At 40.7% G+C, this 16,664-nt stretch overlaps 1 protein-coding gene across 9 annotated transcripts in view; it reads left to right on the top strand.

Annotated features, from left to right (window-relative positions):
- SEMA6A (semaphorin 6A) overlaps window positions 1-16,664 on the top strand; it is a 133,758-nt gene that overhangs the window by 28,135 nt on the left and 88,959 nt on the right. For 2 of the 9 annotated variants that reach the window (XM_073994086.1, XM_045394130.3), the window contains exons 2-3: window positions 9,341-9,451; window positions 9,819-10,389. The exons of 3 other annotated variants lie outside the window; for them this stretch is intronic. The gene's annotated coding sequence lies outside the window, so the exon portion shown is untranslated. Of the gene's footprint in view, window positions 1-9,340; window positions 9,452-9,818; window positions 10,472-16,664 lie in introns of all 9 variants that reach the window. 4 more of the 9 variants (XM_073994085.1, XM_045394131.3, XM_073994084.1 and 1 more) reach the window with 2 other exon arrangements.

Below are 16,664 nucleotides of genomic sequence, written 5' to 3'. Positions count from 1 at the left end.
AATGGTTAAAGTGAGAGGAGACGGAATCAGGGAAAATGGGTGGGCTCAGTATAGTTTGCAGGCTCTGAGTTTTGGAAGCACTGTAATTCTCCCTTGTGCTGTTACGTTCAATGGAGTGGAGTTAAGATCGGGATCTGTAATGAGTGTGGGGGCTTTCCAGGCAGTGGTCTGCTGGTTGCACAAAAGAGCTCCCAGTAATTACCCAGTTATATCCCTATGGTCAGCTTGACAAGTAATCTAAAGCCTTGCTCCTGAACCAGCAGCATGAGCATCACCCAAAAGCTTATTAGAAATGTAGATGCTCAGGCCAGATGCCAGAGTGCCTGAATATGAATCTGCATTTTAACAAGATCTTCAGGTGATTGGCACACACATTCATATTTGAGAAGCATTGGTTGAAGGAATACATGGACACAAGATGTGAGGAAACATAGAGTATGGGGTGCAGTAGTAGGGTTATCATAGGAAAAGAAGGAACAGACTTTTTAGCTAATGAGCTAACTCATTGAAATCATGTACAGATGTCTGTTAGTAGTTTATCTTTCAGGTTATAAAGCAATCATAGTGTCTCAGGGAAGTCATAACATGGACCTTTATAAGCCTGTGACTGTGCTTGTGACTCTGTGTCATAGGAAGCCAGTACTTCTGTAAGAGCCCCAAGGCCATGTGGGCAAATGGAGCTGAGATAAGAAAGCCTGATAATATGAAGAGTGATCCTAATCTCAGTGGCCTTTGGGATTATGGTTATCACTAGGTTTTAGAGCTTTGACTCTGGTAAACAAAGATTCTGCCCTTGGTTTCCAACACATACTTATTATTGAAATAATTTATTATTTTATTGAAGCATCTTGTTTCCAAAATGCTTAATAGCCCTTTAAGAACTATCTTAGCCTCCTAAGATAGCTCTACTGTGTCCCTGGACTTTAAAAGGCAAATGAGGACTTACGCCATTAACCCTGCAGAGTTATGATGAATGGCAGAACTATATAGGGCCACGAAGATGGCAGGATAAAGAGATGCCTGTCTTCAGAGCACCTCTTTTGAATGGCATCTCCAAGTCTTCATCCAAAGACTAGATCAGTTCTTGTCTCCACTTTCCCATTTGGAGTTGCCATTTTTCCATAGCAGCCAAGCCCACTAGGTGGTGTTAGAAATGTCAAATGCTTGTTCCCTGGTGCCACAAATAGCACTCAAACATAAATTTAATTTTCTCAGTAAGGCAATTTTTACTTTCTGCAGAAAGGGTGCTCCTAGCAGATGGAATGATGGTGAGAGCACACCTAAACAAAGGAGGGAAGCAATTTTAAGATGAAGTTTCGCTCTTGTCCCCCAGATTGGAATGCAATGGCACAATCTCGGCTCACTACAACCTCCACCTCCCAGGTTCAAGCAATTCTTTTGACTCAGCCTCCCAAGTAGCTGGGATTACAGGTGCCTGCCACCACGCCTGGCTAATTTTTATATTTTTAGTAGAGATGGGGTTTTACCATGTTGGCCAGGCTGGTCTTGAACTCCTGACCTCAGGTGATCCACCTAGCTCAGCCTCCCAAAATGCTGGGATTACAGGCATGAGCCACCGTGCTCGGCCGAGGGAAGCAATTTTTAATCCCTTACGCAGCTTGTCCCTGCTACTGTGTCCTGTCTCCATTGGCTGGAGCCAGACCATACAATCTAAGCTAAACCCGACTGGCTATTGGGGTATGAGCCAGAGTGGTAGGGTGAGTAGTTTGACAGGAAGGACAGTTAGGAACAGGTAACTAAAGGTGACTTAGGTCAGAGCAGGTGACTAGGATGAGTCAGGACGGAGCAGGTGACCAGAGGTGACTCAGGTCAATGCTGGTGTCCGGGACAAGTCAGGACAGAGCAGGTGACCGGGAAACAGATGTGAGCTACTGATTAGGACTGGCAGGAAAGTTGTTTACTGAAACTACAAGCAAGAAGGTGAAGAGAACCAAGAAGTTAAACTTTAAAATGGAGAATCAAAGAATAAGAGAGCTGAACATACTGACATACTGATTCTTTGAAGAGAAACTTAGGGTTCACTATATTTAACAGTGGTATGTAAATACACTGCTTTCCCCCTGGCATACTTGCCTCTATCAGTGGAGGGTGAGGCTACCACTTCATCTTTTATGCCAAAGTCTAAAGGCAATAAGTACCAGGTTAGAGAAACATTGACTAGAAATGGTGATATCACAGTAATCACAAATCTGTTCTTGTTCTTGCAACTTTTTGATACAATGATCTCAGTTGGCCAGGCACAATGGCTCATGCCTGTAAAATCCTAGCACTTTAGGAGACTGAGGCAGGAGGATCACAGGAGCTTGAGACCAGCCTGGGCAACATAATGAGACCACCATCTCTAAAAAAAAAAAAAAAAAAAAAAAAAAAAATCAAAAATTTCGCTGGGCATGGTGGCACATGCCTGTCATCTCAGCTACTCGAGAGGCTGAGGTGGGAGGATTGCTTGAACCCAGAATGTCGAGGCTGCAGTGAACCATGATCATGCTACTACACTCTAGTCTAGGTGACAGAATGAGACCGTGTCTCCAAAACAAAAACAAAAAACAAACAAACAAAAAACCTCAGTCCTGTGTGGCAGACAGGAGACCTCTGTAAACCGCACACATGCCGTGGACCCTGCATCCGAGCAGTGCTGTATCCACCAGCCTTAGGAAAGAGGATCAGAAAGGAAATTTCTCAGTGATCCTAGAAACTAACTTTGACAAGGAAGGACCACCCATAGTGGAAGTGGTTGGAAGGAGAGCCTTCAAATTCAAGTACCCAGGTTATTTCATTAGAGGCCAAAGATAATTATTTTTTCCTATTTCTACTAGGATGCATTTAATCTGCATTAGTAATGTCACAGAGAACATTTACTGTCATATAAGCAAAGACCTTGCAAATGTATTTTAACAGCAGTTCAGAAGACTAAAGAACTTAATAGAGAAGTAGAGAAGAGACAGCCTGCAAAGTCTACGTAAAAGTAAAACGTGCTAGTTTTGGCATCAATTTAACCACATTGGAGACTTGGTCAGGAGCATTGAGGCTTAACCACATTATCAAAACACATCTGCTTGCCTTATCATATTGTCCCATTTACTTTTCTTTTTCTTCTGCCAGCACAAACTTGTGTCAGCATGTGGAAGTGGTATTTCTGCTACCTAATCTGTGTTAAAACAGCCCTGAAGGGTCATGCAGCTAGTTGGATTGTAAACCTTTGGAGAAGATTAAACAGTCATCATGTATTAATCAGTCTTGACCACTCTGTCAATTAAAAGATGAAATTCTTGGCCTTATTTTAAAAGATAACAGGTCTAGATGTTGGAGATAAGCATTGTTTTTATATTAGTATTTCTGTGTTTCCGGAGTAGTGAGAATTATTCTAAGAAGAAAAAAGTATTTTCAGTATAAACTAAACAAGAGAAAAATGGAAGTTTAATACACATCTGCAGTGAACATGAACATAGAAAAATGTGAAAACATGAGCATAGTGGAGTTTGAAGTGGGAGAGAACCTTTTCTGAACTGGGTCGCTTTGCTCACAGGCCAGGTAGGAGGGAGCAGGGGAGGAGGTTTTACAGGACCCAAGTGCCTTGTAAGAATTTTCCAAAAACATTAAGTAAAATTTAGTTAGTTGTGAAATAGAAAGGTAGCACTTCTATCTCCTCAAGGAATCCAGTTATAGTCATAACACAGAAAAACCAATCATCCCTCCCATAGTAGTTGAAAGATAAAATTGACATCATCTTGAAAGAGAAAGCTACTATTTTATGAGCTTAGAAGAAAAAAAATTCTTCAACTTTATGATATGCTATTTGGGCTCTGTGAGTATTCAAATATACCTACATTTACAGAATCTCAGTGTTGCAAATGGAAAATAATGATGCTATCTTCAAAATGACAAAAAAAAAAAAAAAAAAAAATCAGAGAAAGGGTTCAAGTGCTGCTGAAGTAGCAGCCTCTGGAATTAAAGGAGGTGATTGCCAGGCTGGAGAAGTGAAGCAAACAGAATAGTCCTGAACAGAAGAGAGCTGCTGCCCTCACTTCCTTATGCATTGTGCCATTCAGCCCAGGCACTTACTGTTTCTCTAAGTGTGATGCAGAAACCAGCTTGTGTCAGGGTTTAAGATGATGGTAACCCTCACAGGTTTTCCACGGCTCTACTTTCTGCAAATGGTCAAACTCCACTGTCAAAGAAATCCAGATTCTCTTAGAATCCTAGCAGAGTGTGATATTTGACTTTTTTGGGTTTCTAAATTTTTTTTTTATTTCTTTGATGCAGTAGATGGGCCATGTTACTTTTAAATTCTCTGCAGTCTAAGGTAAATGAGAGGGAAGAAAACAAACATTCTCTGGATCCTGTTAATGAAAGATAAAGGGACAGTGAGGGTCCTTTAAAAAAGGCTATTAAAAATGATAGATGCCTGTAAAAAGTTGGGGAGGGATCTCATGCGAAGAAATAAAGTGCAATAGAGCAATGAAGAGGAAAAAAGGTAACGCTAAATGTCCTTTAAAAGATACTTTATTTTTCAAAGAGGTGTCCAGAATTCTGACTTATATAAACACCAGAATATTGATCAGTTATGGTAGCAGACTTTGGTGCACAATTCCCAGTCCGACACGTGATTTGGTTAGCAGGTAACAGCTATAAAGGATGTAAGAAATAATTATCTGATATTTCCTGTGCAAAGTCTTAAAAAAAAGTCTACACCAATTTCTGTATCTCATATGAAGAGGGCATACAAAGAGACTCAATGCCTGATGGCTCCCCAGGCTACTGTCCCAGCAGCAGGGACAGAGTCCTCAGATAACGAGAAGAAAATGAATGGGCACTACCAATGCATTTGCCAAGATATGACATGTGCTTCTGCACATGAGACTTCATTACTGGATAAATAAAGTATCTTAAAGAACTTACGTTCTTTTTCTGCCCTAGATACCCATTCATGGGTAAAATGTTACCGAGTCGCTGTTTGTTTGTTTGTTTATTTGTTTTGAGATGGAGTCCCACTCTGTCGCTCAGGCCGGTGTGCAGTGGCGTGATCTCAGCTCACTACAACCTCCACCTCCCAGGTTCCAGTGATTCTCCTGCCTCAGCCTCCTGCGTAGCTGGGATTACAGGCGCACAATGCCCAGCTAATTTTTGTATCTTTAGTAAAGATGGGGTTTCGCCATGTTGGCCAGGCTGGTCTGGATCTCCTGACCGCAGGTGATCAGCCCGCCTCGGCCTCCCAAAGTGCTGGAATTACAGGTGTGAGCCACTGCACCTGGTCTGCTCTAACTATTAATTAGTGTTTGAACTTGTAATTACAATAATGCAAACTTAGTACTAACAGAATGAACTTGTGTGGGTGACCTCTTAGTATAGGAACATGCACAGTGTTTAACACTTTATTATGTCATGTTAGTATGTCGTTGCTTCCTTTCAGAACATTGCTTTCAAGTGTTATTGAATGTTGGTAAACATGAAAAAAGCAAATAAGAATATTGGTGATTCTTACCGCTCTTACCTCTAGCGTTTCTGAAAATTGACACAGTAGGTTGAGATAAAGATGTGTGGTGTTCATTTGAATCTGCCATATTTTGAATATAGAATGCACTGGACACATTGATCATCACCCATTAGCATTCTGTGTAGCCAGGCTAGCATGTGGTTCAACTGCTGTGTTCACCGTCTACACCCACACCCATCACCGCTGATCCACATGAATGTTATCAAGCATTTGCAGCCTGAAAAAGACATGATGTAGATTTGACTCCTGTAGTTTCTTCCAAATAGTATCAAGTGGGGCAGAATAATATCCCCTGTAAGTCACTTATGTTGTCATCTTAATATTATCATGATTGTGAATTCTGTTGTCTTGAGATGGATCGAGAACTTTGACATCAGTTCAGTGTTGCTAATGGAAATTATTATTTACATAAGACTTTTCCTGTCTGCGTTCAGCCATGTAGAAATATACTCTCATCTTAAGTGCCAAAAGATGCTGATCCGAAGTAGAAGTTGTTGGCAGGTATTGGTGCCAGTCAGATGAGAATAAACTGCCAAGGAAGACACTGGAGTGAAAAAAGATAGTTTGGGCCAAGTTTTTTCCCTCTCTCACTCACTCTTGAAATGAGGTATTTAACATGCGTATACACAACAGCAGTCTATAGGAAATATGAGGGATGCTTGATTACAAGCAAACAGGGACACATGGGGCCAAACTCTGTCCCCAGCCCCTATCTTGCCATATGATGTTTCTAGTAGAGATTAAAGTGACTTGTGGGAATGATGGAGGGATTCATGCCTTCTAGATTTCACAGTATGAAAGGGACAGGCCTTCCCAGGAGGAACAGCCAGAAACTGAAGCTATAGCCAGAAATCAAGGAATCTTTTGTGAACACCTAAAGCAGGAGTGTATCCAGGTATAGAGACCTCCAAATGGTGGAAGCAATCTACAGGCAGGGGACAGAAAACAGCCTCCATGCTGTGCAAGCATAAGTTTGTACTGACGGCAGAGCCTAGTTTAGTTTGCATTTACCGTAAGTTTTACTCACCTACTTTTAAAGTGGTATTTGAAGTGATGATTGTGAATCAAAGGCATAATAATGCATACTTTTCCTAATTTAAAATATACTGTTTTACTGCTACAGTAACTACATGCCTTGAAAATAATGAGTATTTGAATCCTATCACATTTTTTGGAAAAAGTATCAGACTGAGCATGTAAAGAGCAATCGTTTATATAACCAACCAGTGGAAGAAAAGGGGTTTTGTAAAAAGCATGCAGTTTAGCACAAGAAAATAAGAAAAAAAGAACTTGCAATGAAAGGAAAACTAACAGAAAACAGTGAGATGAGAAAATTCCCAAGAACGCTTACTCAATAAACTAAAAATTTCCTTTAACCAGACAGAAGCAATATCGTGCATTCTGTATCTCCTGTGAATTGAAGATACACTGGGAAGACAAACTGGCATGACTCATGACTTAAATAATTAAAATTTTATATAAAAACCAAGAGGTTAACAAAAAGTTCAGGCCAGAAGTAAAATAATAATTAAATGTAAAGTACCCGAACTGCAAAGACCCTGAAAACTAGTTTCCACCACTGGTGGAAATGGTGTTAACCATTCTAGTGGTGAAGATCAAGTCGTTGAAGGAAATCCATCAGTTATTATATATATTTTAGTGTGATTTGAAGGGGATTATAGGGGTAAAATTAAAGAAAGGCTAAACACACACACGCAAGCACAGAATTATTAAAATGTATTGCACTAAGGACAAGTTAACCATACTAGAATCTAGGGAGCCATTTCTCAGGAGTACAACCTAAGAAGCAGGATGGAAGCTCTGCACACTGCCCAGTACAGCTGCAGGGGCAAGAGGATTCTTACAAGTCATGACTATCAATGATGTGTTTTGTTCTCAGATTGCAAAACAGGGAAAATGCTTTCATAGCGTGTCACATTACGTGCCTACTCAATAGTCTATGGATCTTTAACAACCTTAGAATTCGGAATATGTGATGTATACTTCAGAAGGAAAGCTACAAAAACAAAAATTACAGAATCAACCCCAGATTGCCTCCAACTTTAGGAAGCAGGACCACTGTCTAAAGCTCGCCCAGATCGTCACAGCTAAAAGCCTGTTGAGAAAAGTTGTCTAGGGCCAAAGAAATAAATACTATCTAGGCTTCAACTCTAGCATTGCCATTGTGGTGACACTGGGTTGTGGTAGATAAGAATAGGGTGTAGATGCCTAAAATTATCTTATATATAATGGAGAAAAATTTGCTTGATTGCAAACACACAGTTGAAAATACTTTCTTAGTTGCTATGAATTATTTCCAATGAAAAATATGCCAACTCCAAGAATTTATTAACAAAAAAGGATATTGGTTTAACAAACAAACAAAGGCAAAGAAGGAAAAGAAAACTCTAGAAAATACATAGGAAACAGCATGGTAACAGGGTGCCCCTGTTGTGGAATAGGCCAGGGATATTGTAGGGTGAAAGGTCCAAGATGATGATGGTGATGGTGACAAGGTGATGGGCAAGCAGGACTTTAGTTTTGTCTAAAATGTTTATTTCATTTATTTATTTTATCACGAAAAGGTTGTCATGTATTATTTGTATATTTAATAAAAGTACACAAAGAGTAGCTACTAAGAAGTACATTCTAACAGATATATAATGAGTTTAAGAACAGATTAAAAAAATCACAAACTTGTTGAAGGGAAAAACACATCTGATTGAAATTCTGTTCCTCTGAACAGAACTATCTTCAGGACATATGTAAAATAATAGTGCTAGAAATACCTTGGAAAACATGGACCTGAAAATAATTCATTATCCCAACACACTGAGGTGGCTCCATGTGTGAGTTTGACATCTCAGGACAGAAAGTGGTATTGCGTCTTGGCAGTCCAAGTTGAGGACACCCACTGCTCATAAAAAAAAAAAAGAAAGAAAAAGAAATATTCAGCAATAAATTGTCTTGAGGAAGACAAAATGCTTTTAAAGGATCAACAAATACCTATCATTGCAAAAAAAAAACCTGAAACCAATGAACCCATACAGATGGATAAGAGGCATAATATTCATGTGTAAAGTATTTGGTCCAAGTTTTTTGTTGTTTTCTTTTTGTTTTGTTTTGTTTTTGAGATGGAGTCTTGCTACGTAGCCAGGCTGCAGTGCAGTGGTGTGATCTCGGCTCACTGCAACCTGCGCCTCCTGGGTTCAAGCGATTCCCCTGCCTCAGCCTCCCAAGTAGCTGAGATTACAGGCATGCACCACCATCCTGGCTAAGTTTTTGCATTTTAGTAAAGACGGGGTTTCACCATGTTGGCCAAGATGGTCTCGATCTCCTGACCTCGTGATCCACCCGCCTCGGCCTCCCAAAGTGCTGGGATTACAGGCGTGAGCCACCGCACCTGGCCTGTTCCCTGTTGTCTACATTAATTCTCTGTATTTTCTCCGTATGCTTACTTGTATACCTATATGGTTATTCTCTGTGTATTTCCTGTTTCTTTTCTCTCTTTTTTTCTAAATGTATTGAAATTTCTGAGAAGATGAAAATACCACCTTTATGGCTACTCCTCATGGCAATAAGCATAGTCACCAACATTTATTTAATGTTGACTCTTTGTTCACTTAATGTTTGTGGCAACTCTAAAGGCACAAGTTACTTTATCCCCATTTTGGGGTTGAATCAGTCGAAATTCTGAAGAATAAAGGAATTTCTCTCTAGGTCATGCAACTGGAAACACTAGACTTGAACCCTCAGCACTGATATATCCTAGGGGTTCAAGTTCAGATTAGACTGATGCTAGAACCCCTGACCTTGTCTCCACAGCCCCCTCACCCCTCAACCAACACTGCTTCACGTGCAGAGCAGGAAGCACCAGGACATCCTTCCTAAGTGGTGTTAAGAACTTGATTTGATGAAGTATCCATATGTCTTTGAGTAAGTCATTTAACTTCTCTGGAAGAACAGCTTCTCTACAAACTAACATCACATCCCTCTTAGTTCACGCATCCCAGTTCTAACTTTTCTGTGATTATATTTTATTTTACTGCCCTATTCTCAAGAAATGTATTTATTATGAACACATGCTGCTGCTTCCCTGTTGATGGGTCTATATGTGTGCATGCATGTGTGCATGTGTGTGTAATTGTTGCAAACACTTACCTTCTAACTGCTGTGGGAGCTGCTTCCAGCTAAGTAGGTGTTCCAAATACCAGGCTGCTCTTATTATGGACTTGGTTTAAAGGAACTGCTATTCTTTTTTTCACACATGCTAATACAATGTCCATCTTTCCTCTCCTAATAGCCCATGAGTCTTGAACTTGGAGTCAGCAAAGTGCTGCCTTTGTACAGCACAAAAGAACACCAGTTTTGCTTTTTTTTTTTTTTTTTTTAAAGAAATCACACGAGGCCTGAACAAAAAGCTTTTCGACCATTCAGAGGCTGCTTGCATTGTGCAGCTGTTCCTTGACTGCTGAGAACATCTCCCGCGGACAATGCAGTACCTGAAGGGAACACGGCACATGGAGCTATTCAGGAGTTGCAGGACCTGGGATTGTTGCCAGTGTCCTCTGTGGAAGATTGGGGTTCTTTTTTCTTGGTCAGACCCTGATAAGCATATTGCAGTTTGTGGCAGTTGTTGTTTTTGTTGTTTGCCTGCCAGCATTAGTTTCACAATTTTATTGCAATGATGCCTTCCCAACATGCTGGCACGTAGGGGATTTTTTCTTTCCTGTTTTGCTCCCACCTCCGTGAAATGTACAGTGAGACTTTGATTGGTCATAGTCCACTCACAGTTCGCAATGCATTACTGTGTGGACTGAGTTCCCATGACTCTGGCTCCCCAGGACAATGACTCTTTCTTCACCAAGCTGATGGTAAATATCTGGTTAGCTTCATCCATTTAAAACCAGCCAAGCAGGAATCCTAGTGCTGGAGAGAGGATTCTTTTGTTTGTTTGTAAGTAAACAATGGACTCAGCTCTTCCTAACTAAAATTAAATTCCAATCACTCTTAAAATAATACCAGAAGGCTAATCCAGTTCCAACAGGGGGTGGGAATGGGGTTGAGGGTGGCGGTGGGCAGTTGATAATGGCAAATTTACTGATGCTGGCTGCTGCTTCACCTCTGTGCCCAACATCTGTTTTCATGACTGATGATTCTAAGAACTTTTCTGTGCGAAGGAAATTGTTATGTTACTTGTAGGTAGAAAGAACTGGGTGAACTAAAAGCCATGTGGGCTTTTATCTGAAACCATTTCCTTTTGAGTCAATAGGATTGAGTTGATTGAGTTATTTGGGGGTTGGTATTCAATTTTTTTAAGCATTTAAAAAAATACCTAAAAGCTAAAAGGCTATGCAAAATGACCAGCATATCTTATTGCTTTAGAATGGCATAGAAGACTCTGCTTTAAGCAGTCTCAGTATATGAAAATCTGAATTGTTGAAAAATCAAGAGAGTAGGTGTAATCTGTTTTACAAAATCATTTCTAATAGCAGTCTCTGGAGCAGAAGCTCCACACCTGCAGTTGTAACATGACCTATTTAATAACTGGACATTTGTTGAAAGGTGCTGCCTCTTTCAACATCCCCCTTAGCTCAGTCTTAGCCCTGTTTTTCAAGGTGTGTCAGGACCCCGTGGAATTAGTAGGACATCAATTATAAATGGTGATTCTTTGTGGGTGCCCTTGAACCTCAGCTGATAGGATAGGATAGTTAGCCTAACTGTGATATTACCTTGCCCACAGTTTCTAATCATTCAGACTCCAAAGATCACATACTTATTAGAAACTCCTGCTGCTTACTCATACATACATGCTTACTGCAGCCTCCTCATGCCACCATGCATTCTGCTTATCACTGTAGTTTCTATTTATCTCCACCCAAATCCTTTCTGTCCTCTTCCCCTACCCAGCTGCAAACACATCTTTGTGTTGTGCAGGACTTGCAGTTCTTCATCTCACTTTCTACCCAGCTTCCCTGTTTCTCCTGCAGGTCAGTGACCTTATTAGTTGGTCTAACTTTGGCCTCCCCATTTGGGTAAAACTCCCTCCATCATCACTCCACTTCCTTCTCCTTCCGGGCTTTTGTGCTGCGTGCTCCTCTCACTGAGCTAGCAGCAATCCATTGCCAGGCTACCCTCCTTCCTTCCTTCAGGCCATCCTAGTCACTACTCCCAACACAATATTTGTGTATTTCCTGCAAAAGGATATATATTTGTATTATGCTAAATGCTTTTCTCCCCCAGGCTGAGAGACCTGATTTATGTATATGAAAGGATGAGTGAGCATCTTTCTGACATTTAAAATGCTACAAAACCTAAAATTTGAATTTCTTCAGGTACTCTTTCTTGAGTTCCTTGTCTGGTCAGATTTCTGTAGTCATTCTAGACAGCCCTCTGCAGAAAAGTATAAAGTCTTCATCTGTTCATTCATTCATTCAGTAATAACGTGCCCGATCCTGAGCTAAGCAGTGGGTGTCCAGTGAAAAAGGGACATGATCCAAGGACTCAAGGAACTCATAGCCTAGTGGAGACAAAAGATCAACCATCCAGTAAACATACAAGCTCATTTCCCACTACAGCTTATGGTCACTAGCGTGAAAGGAGAGAATGGGGCGCATTGAAAAGAGTGGTGTGGTGAGGAGGGGCTGTCAGGAACCCACATAGATGATGGTTTGGTCAAAGAAGCTCTGTCCTAGGTGGTAAAATTTAAGCTAAGACCGGAAGGTGGAGAAACCAGCCAGAAGCAGTGAGGGGAGGACTTCATTAGGGAGAAGGAGCAGAGGGTGCTCTAGGATGTTTGAGACTCAAAAGACAGGCTGGAATGTGGTGGAGAAGGAGGCATGAGCTCTCCAGAGCTGAACATCAGAGCTGTGAGCCATGTAGATGTGGAGTATCTGTGTTGTTACAAGTGCAGTGGGAAGCATTGAAGGTGAGTGACATGGTCTGATTTATGCTGCACACGTGAATTTCAGCAAAACAAAATGGTGGCAACAAAGACAGGGAAAGGAAGGAATTCTAGCTAAATTTAGGAAAAATCAATAAGACTTGCTGAGATAAAGCCATAGGATCCAGTAGATAGGCTGATGGCCTTTTTTGAGAGTAGTTTTGGTGAGGTTACAGAAGGAAGATAAAAGATAGTTTTAGAATGAATAAGAGGTTAGGAAGTAAACATAGGTTGTGCTTACCCTTGCAAGGTGTTTAGCAATGAAGAAAAGGACTTTGCCCTCACGAGAAGAAAAGGTGGAGAGAAAGGTTCATTTGGAATAGGGAGATAGGCATATTTAGGGAGTATCAGTGAATTGGGAGAGAATGAAACTACCAGAGAAAGGGCATAGAGATGGCTGCCTTGGGGAGGCTGGAGAGAATGAATTCCCAGCACAGGTGAAGGAGGGGCAGCCGTGGACCTAAGTGGAGACTGACTGGAGGGAGTGAAGCCTGGAGGTGTGAGGGATGAAAGGTGAGGGCTGGTGGCCTCAGGACCTTTGTTTGTTCCCTGGTAAAGATCCAGGCCTCTGCTTAAAGAGCAAAATAAATTTTGAAGAGAGCAGTAGGGCTTGGCATCCTAAGCTGCCTCAGGATACTGAGAGGGGCTGCTTTCCAGCAAGAGAAAGGCTGATGAGTGGTTAGTAGCTTTGCTAAATTTGTTTCACAGTCCTTCCAAACAGCTACATACTGTACAATTTTTCTCTGACAGTGCTGCCTCACTCAAGAGTAAAGTATGCTGATATACTTTAGAAAGATTTTCAATAAAAAGGGCTTTCTAAATAACTTTTAGTTTAACCAGGAAGTCATTCAGCCAGAAACCCCCTTCCCCCAAGTATTCCAGTTAGTCAAAGTTTTACCGAAACATGTCAGCGTTGAAAAATGCAGAAGGCAGCTAAGTAGGTCTGACTAAAAAGGCATAAGAAATCCCACATCTGTGCACAGAGCAGCAGTGTCGAGTCTCTTCAACTGTTAGGCATTTCAAACCTGCAATCTCCAATGCACCACTAGTGGGAAAAAAAAAGAAGGAAAAACAAAGAAGGAAATCTATGACATAGAGTAGAAAGCCCATTCAGAGGGTTCCAGGGAACATGTGTGTATTTAGTTGTACAGAGCATTTTGAAATGTTAACTTAGCAATTAACTCATAGCTTTGCCTAGTTTGAATTAACAGTAAAAGATCAAAAGGCCAAAACTTTACCAAATAGTTGCATGATAGGATTTATTTTCAAACAATCCTGTAAGAATTTCTGCCATGCCTACACAGGGCCAAGTTAAGATGTGTTTGAGAGCTCTTGGAAGAGGGGGTGCAGAAACCTGATCCTGCACTTTGTAAATTATAAACTGTTTACACCTGTCATCTCTGTCTGGGTCCCTGTTAATGATACTTTAACAATTGGCTAAGTGTGACAAAATGCTAAGAGCCCGGCTCTTTCAGAGCAACCACATCCAGAGGGATTGTTATTCATGTCCACTGGAGTTTGAGAGAAAAATAACAAAGCACCGTGACATACAGAGGACTTTTTTTTTTTCTTTTCCAGTACCGATATGTCTTTACTGATTCATTGATTTTCCTAGGGAAAAGAGAAGGGAAGGGAAAAGAGTCAGCATGCGTTACAAGATGGTTAGAAAATGGGAAAGGGAGTGTCTGGTACAGCAAAATTAACAATCAAATAAACATACCCCAATGATGGGGTCACCAAAGCCCAAAGGGGCTCAATCTCCAGGAGTTCAGGACTGGGGGGAAGGGATCAGGAAAACAACAGGTAGGTTACAGGCTACCCTCTCTCCTTCCCCATAAATTCAAGATTTCACACAAAGCTTTGGTTTCGAGCAGTAAACGTGGAGTTACATTTGTCTGTCTCCTATTAAACAGCCTTATGACCACTTTGACGTAAGTTTCTTGCACCTGCATAAAAGTTTCTGAGTGACTTGGATATACATTCATATTCCCTTTGTTGGCCGCCTGACCCCACTTTCTATACCGAAGACCCCCAGTTGCTTCTTTCAATTTTAGGATTAAAGATTAAGTAGGCTTGATCCATCCAAAATACAGCAGTGTCTTAAGTGTTTGGCATAAATCACATCAAGAAATGGTGTTGACTTAGGAGGTTGAGAATGTTAGAAATGCTTGTTCCTCGGTGCCACAAAGAAATAGCATTCAAACATAAATTTAATTTGCAGCAAGGCAATTTTTACTTCTATAGAAGGGTGTGACTCTTGAATAGAGTAATGGCGAGAGCACACCACTTGAACAAGGGAGGGGAAGGGGTTCTTATTCCTGATGCAGGTGGTCCCTACCGCTGTGTCTTTCCCTTATTGGCTAGGGTTGGACTGCACAGTCTAAGCTAATTCCAGTTGGCTCTTTTAAAGAGAGCAGGGGTATGAACCAGAGTGGTGGGGTGAGTGGTTTGGTGGGAAGGACGGTTAGGAACAAGTAACTAATGGTGACTTAGGTTAGAGCAGGTGGGGGTGACTCAGGTCAAAGCAGGTGACCAGGATGAGTCAGGACAGAGCAGGTGACTGGGGAACAGATGTGAACTACTGATTAAAACTGGTGGAAAAGGTTGTTTACTGAAACTAGAAGCAAGGGGACGAAGAGAACCAGAGTGTTAAACTTTAAAATGGAGAATCAAAGAGTAAGAGGACTGAACATACTGACATACTGATTCTTTGAAGAGAAACTTGGGGATCACTATATCTAACAGGAGCAAGGGATGGAGGACGCCTAGTTTCAGAATGTTACACAAGGACTTTCACCACCAGATTTTGAGTGTTTTTAGGAAGGTCCTGGGAAATGTCTCCAGTTGACCAGGAGGGCCCTTCCACAAGGTAGATTGGGCCTAGGCATAACATCCAGAGCGACCTAAGTGCTTCAGAGACACTGCACTACAGGTCCTACAATTCCCCAAAACTGGAGGGACCAATCTGCAAAATGTAGCATTTACTTTGTGTTTAGTCATTGAGTCATGTCCATCTGACCTGCAGAACTGTGGTGGGGATTGCGTTTTTTAAAAAAACTTTATTGACCCCTTTTCTCTACTCTGGATCCTCCCAATCCCCACCGCCTCCCCCAACCCCACACTCAACTCTAGTATAATGCCCTCCACATAGATTAATTGGCACTTATTAAATGTTTAGTGAATGTAAGATTAGGGAAATGACTATGATCAGAGGGGCAATACACATAGCAGTTAAGAATGTGAGCTTCGGAGCCAGTTTGTCCCAGGTTCAAATCCCTATTCCCAACTTACTAGTTAGCATGTGACCTTGGGAAGTCTTCTCATCTGTAAAATGGGGATAATAATGGCATATATCTCAAGCTATTGTGAGGATTAAATGAGTCATTACACATCAAGAGCTAGATCTGTGTCTAACATATGGTAAACACAGAATAAAATATTACTTTGCAAAAATAAATTCCTCTTGGGCAGAGAGAGCTTGTTTGAAAATATACCGCCTAAAGAAAAGGCAAGCATGTATTTTTGATCACTGATTAAGAAAGGTAATGCAACTTCTGGATTTTCATTAGCCTGTTTTTAAAGGTAAAAATTTTAGATAAATGTGGGGTTTTACCCATCAGAAGTCCAAACAGTTTTAAATAAAACTATATACAATTTTATCTTAAAAGCACCCATAAACCCAATATGAGTCTACTTTAAAAATAAGCTTCTAAAATATTTTTTTCTCTTAAAAAAAGCTTACCAGATTCTGTTTCATTTTGGAAACAAATTCACATCTGGGATGCCAAATTTCAATCTTAATACGGTATGGAACAGCTGAGTTATAATTTTTTAACCTCCCAGAACACACAGACCTCTGATGGGAACATGGGAAAGGACATTTATCTTTTCAGCTGCATTAATATGAAATCTGTAATATTTTAGCGAGCTAAAAGAAAATACATATTAAAAATTAAGACCATGTGTAACAGGGAGTGCCTACATAACTACAAGACTGGAATTTGCACAATTACTCTCTGTACAGATTATAATGTCCTTTACTAATTACTGGAAGCAATAGTGCCTTTTTATGTTGGAATGAAAGTAATGTAAACACTGGTCATTTTCTCTTCTAAGATATTTAACATTTACAACATTTAGTTCAAATGAGTATATCTTCAAGGATATTGAATTGTAGCCACTTTCTGAAAACAAAATACAACTCTG

Source organism: Macaca fascicularis, chromosome 6 (genome assembly GCF_037993035.2).
Source record: "Macaca fascicularis isolate 582-1 chromosome 6, T2T-MFA8v1.1".
Classification (NCBI taxonomy): Eukaryota; Metazoa; Chordata; class Mammalia; order Primates; family Cercopithecidae; genus Macaca; species Macaca fascicularis.
This window is presented reverse-complemented; position numbering and strand designations above follow the sequence as displayed.